Source organism: Procambarus clarkii, chromosome 31, assembly GCF_040958095.1.
Source record: "Procambarus clarkii isolate CNS0578487 chromosome 31, FALCON_Pclarkii_2.0, whole genome shotgun sequence".
NCBI classification, from domain to species: domain Eukaryota; kingdom Metazoa; phylum Arthropoda; class Malacostraca; order Decapoda; family Cambaridae; genus Procambarus; species Procambarus clarkii.
Window position 1 is genome coordinate 750930 of NC_091180.1, and position 5186 is coordinate 756115.

The following is a 5186-nucleotide window of genomic DNA, read 5'->3' on the forward strand; positions in this document are numbered from 1 at the left end:
AAACTCTAAGCTCATTCTCACTATGGAACTAAACGAGGACAGACGGATGGTGGGTAGCATTGTGAGAAAATAAATAAAATAGTAATAATAATAATAATAATAATAAACAGTGTAATTGTAAATCACTCCTTCTTCAGTCAGGAATGGCACAAATTAGTGATGACAACACTATCTGTGAGTCTGCTCCCGAACCCTCCCCCTCCAAATGGACAGCAGCAGCAGCACCACCATCAAGTCAGGATTCTCCCGAAACTTCCCCCTCCAAATGGACAGCAGCAGCACCACCACCATCAAGTCAGGATTCTCCCGAAACCCACCCCCCCTCCAAATGGACAGCAGCAGCACCACCACCATCAAGTCAGGATTCTCCCGAAACCCACCCCCCCTCCAAATGGACAGCAGCAGCACCATCACCATCAAGTCAGGATTCTCCCGAAACCCACCCCCCCTCCAAATGGACAGCAACAGCAGCACCACCATCAAGTCAGGATTCTCCCGAAACTTCCCCCTCCAAATGGACAGCAGCAGCACCACCACCATCAAGTCAGGATTCTCCCGAAACTTCCCCCTCCAAATGGACAGCAGCAGCAGCACCACCATCAAGTCAGGATTCTCCCGAAACCCACCCCCCCTCCAAATGGACAGCAGCAGCAGCGGCGCCATCAAGTAAGGATTCTCCTGAACCCTCCCCCTCCAAATGGACAGCGGCGCCATCAAGTAAGGATTCTCCTGATCCCCCCCCCTCCAAATGGACAGCGGCGCCATCAAGTAAGGATTCTCCTGAAAACCACCCCCCCTCCAAATTGACAGCGGCTCCATCAAGTAAGGATTCTCATGAACCCCCCCCCTCCCAATGGACAGCGGCGCCATCAAGTAAGGCTTCTCCCGAAAACCCCCCCTCCAAATGGACAGTGGTGCCATCAAGTGAGGACGGGATATACCGGCCACAGGTGCTGGATGACTCTTTTTATCCAGCTTCTGTTAATGATGTGATTGTGACTATCGCCATTGGGCATTGTGTAGTGGATTATGAAGATATCCCCAAATTTATTGCACGCATAAGGAGCTTAGCGGAGATTGAAAAGCAGCAGTATGAGGCTACAAATCCAAAAAAAAGAAACTGTAATAATTTAGTTCAAAGAATTATGAAAATACGAGCAGTAGAAATGTTATATGATAACTTCCGTTTGGAGTCACAGATCATAACGCCTGTTCACCTCGGTTTGGGAAGAATAGAAGTATGCTACAGTAAAATTGAAAGTGTTATAGAATGGGTTAAGGTAATGGCAGAGATTGCCAAAAAATATGCAGGAGTGGATTTAAGCTTACCTGAACATTTGAGATTACTCAATCAGAAAGTTTATTTACAGAATGAGTTTACAGCTCTCTACAACCCTGATTATAAAGGATGTTGCACTGAGGTAAAACAAGATGAAGATGGAGAAAATGAAGATGGAGAAAATGAAGATGGAGAAAATGAAGATGGAGAAAATGAACATTGGACGATGACTTCTATATGGAAGCTTTATATTAACTAGCTACAACAGAACAACAAAGCCTTCAGAAGATTGGTCCAAGAAATACATTATTATTTTTTTTTTTCAATTAATTATTCTGTTCTGAATCTTGTTGTAATCATATGATTTTTTACTAATAATTAACATTTTTTTTAATAAAAAATTATAATAATGGTCATAATCAGTGAAAATGTTTTCTAATGTGGTAGGAATGACATCGTTTGGAATTAATCATATCTTACCACAAAAGTTGATACATAAACAATGTAAATAAACTATTAAAATAACCGACCTTCAGCACAAAATGATAAGGCTTATCTTTTTTTTTTTCCTCTGATTGAAATATGAAATATATATAAACATTAATTTGCACAATATGTCTGTAAAAATTTAACCTATCATACATTTGATTTTACAGGTGGTAGATTGGATTGAACATTATGACTGGCACCGACATATGGAGAAAAGTAATTTCTGTTTTTAACAAGTTTATTGAAAATGAAAATCATCAGTTTAGGCCACTAGGCAATGATATTATAACCCAAATAACAGACACTAGCAAAATATGGGAAAGTCCGGTTGCAAAGATTATGTGGCGAAATCTGACTTATGAACAAAAAAAATATATAGTGAGACCAGACACAAAACCAGAATATGAGATGGGTTCAACCATTCAAAAATTTATTATGGATCAAAATGTTCGACTACTAATATCATCACCCTCTAATGGTTGGACTCAACTTGAACAAGAACTACGTCAATTGGAATGGAGAGGTGAAGCCTTTGTGAATGGTGAAGAGATTACTAGTGGTGGAACTGACTGTTATAATCAAGTGCTGATAATGACATCTCCTAAAAGTTTTTTTAAGAATATTTCAACATACAAGGGTGATAAAGTTATTTTTTTATTTGATCATCAGTCTTACCTGACCCATACAAAATGTGATCGGTGTGAGAGAGAAATCTGCAATGGTAATTATCTGTCCAAAATTTTGACAAGAAAATGTTTTGCCTGTGATATTTGCCAGAAAAAGTTCTTTGCAATGTACTACTTAGTAATACATTTCAACACACAACATGCATATGAAATACCGTGCCATGTGTGTGGGACAGTTTTATTGAACAGAGGCTGTCGAAAAGTCCTTTTTGATAGTTTTTTTTTTTCAGAATTCGATGAAATTCCCACTCGTGGTGGAAAGTTACCAAAGTTATTTATAAGAAAATTCCAAGATAAAATATCATCTTCGAACGCTGCAGAGTGGTGGAATTCTATCTTGAATGCAGATGAAAAGAAGATATACACAATAATAACACCAGATGAAGAAAAAAGGCAGTTGGAGAAACAGATGGATTTCTCACTAGATGTAAAAAGGAATAAAATATCCAAGAAGTTTTCTTCAATTTACCCATTGGAAGAAGAAATTGTGTATATAATTAACTGTCTTCATATTTTTCCTGATTTGTGTAGAATGCTACGAGGAGTATTTGATCATTATTTGCCACTAGAAATAGAAATAGATGCAATTATTAAATTTACAGGTGAAGGTTCTCTTGTAAGTGTTTTTGCTGGCACTGCATTCATTGAAAATCTATTGAGATTAAGAAATGTGGACGTGAAAGCTACTGATAATTATTCAAACATAAATTCTATATCATGGATGGAGGTTGATAATATAAATATCTCTGAGGCAATTAATAATAAATATCATCCTGATGTTCTTTTAATGACATGGCCACTAGAAAAAAAGAGTTCAATCCCAAGTGCAATGGCTGAGGGTAGTTTTTATATGAGCACTTCAACATATTATGAAATGATAGATGAACTCAACCTAAGTGAAAGAGAACCTTTAAAGTATGAATATTATAGTGATGCCTTATATGCTATTAAAGAGTTTAAGGGAAACAAGTTCATTTATGTTGGAGATAAAATGTTTTGTTGTGAGTGTAATGCTCTTTTTTCCCATTATCTAGAGGAAAATTTTGAAAAGGTGAATAGTGGAATTACATTATCCAAAATTCACTTCTATATCAGGAAACCAACAAATTGATCAAACTGTTCTAATAGACTATATTATTAAGGATTAGTTTTTAACTATAAGTTTAATGCTATTATTATACTTTGGATGTGTAAAAATGTGTAATAAATGCTGTTTTTATATCATAGCCTACCTAAATTTGAGAAGTATGACACACGTTTTTTTTTTTTGTTTTTTTTTTTATTACAAATTATAAGTGTTTAAAATTATTTTAAATATTAAAATTGAATTCACATCAGGTACTGACTCTGTATGTTTTTAATTAGAAATTATCGAATAATTATTCAAATTATTTTGTATATGAGATAACAAATAAGGGGTTATGCATTCATAAATTTTTCTATTTACCATATTATCTCCAAGAATATATAAAACTGTACCAAAAACAGATGTCATAAGTGTAATTGTAATTAGTTTTAATATAACTTTTGTTTGGCGATTATTTATAATGTTATTTGAATTTTGATTATTAGGTTGGTTAAGGTTGGTGGAGTTGGAGGTAGGACTTGAGATCGGGTTGGTGTTGCTGGGATTAGGGTTGTTGCTGGAATTATTAGGGTTGTCACTTGAATTATTAGGGTTGTTGCTAGAATTAGGGTTAGGGTCGTTGCTGGGGTTAGGGTCGTTGCTGGGGTTAGGGGTGTTGTTGGGGTTAGGGTTAGGGTTAGGGTTGTTGCTGGGGTTAGGGTTAGGGTTGTTGCTGGGGTTAGGGTTAGGGTTGTTGCTGGGGTTAGGGTTAGGGTTGTTGCTGGGGTTAGGGTTAGGGTTAGGGTTGTTGCTGGGGTTAGGGTTAGGGTTAGGGTTAGGGTTGTTGCTGGGGTTAGGGTTAGGGTTGTTGCTGGGGTTAGGGTTAGGGTTGTTGCTGGGGTTAGGGTTAGGGGTGTTGCTGGGGTTAGGGTTAGGGTTAGGGTTGTTGCTGGGGTTAGGGTTAGGGTTAGGGTTGTTGCTGAGGTTAGGGTTAGGGGTGTTGCTGGGGGTAATAGTTTCTATACTAACTATAGTCATTATATATTTTTATATATGTATAAATAAAAGTAAACAATTAATATTATTATTATGATAAATAACAAAAGTATAATAGTATTATGGTAATTAAATATATTTGTGGGATGTATAACGGTGTAATGTCTAAGAGAATGTTCTTGAAGTTCCAATGATATTAACCTCAAAATCGACCCAGTTTCACATACATAAATAAATTTTTTATTAAAATTTGGGTCAATGGGATGTATTTTTGAATTAGGATATAAGTAGGTTTGAGCTAAATTATAATTATGTGGATTACATAGAGCTTTACATCCTTTATTAAAAACGGCTTTCTCAAAAGATGAAGTTTCCAATAAACTTTCAATATCCGTTGAATTACTACAGTTCCAATATAACTGCTCATCTAGAATGGTAGCTAAAGGATGGGAAGCATCTTCTATAATATTTTTTTTTTCATTGTGTACTAAACTTTCATTACAAAATCTTCGTTTATATTTGTCTCTTATGAGAAAAATTCGATCTCCAAAATTTACAAGACTATATCGAAAACATCCAGTATTAATTTTATTATGTAAACGCATAAATTCTATAAAACTCTCACTTGTTTCTAATTTTGAAATTTGTTTAAGAATGGAACAGTATGGAA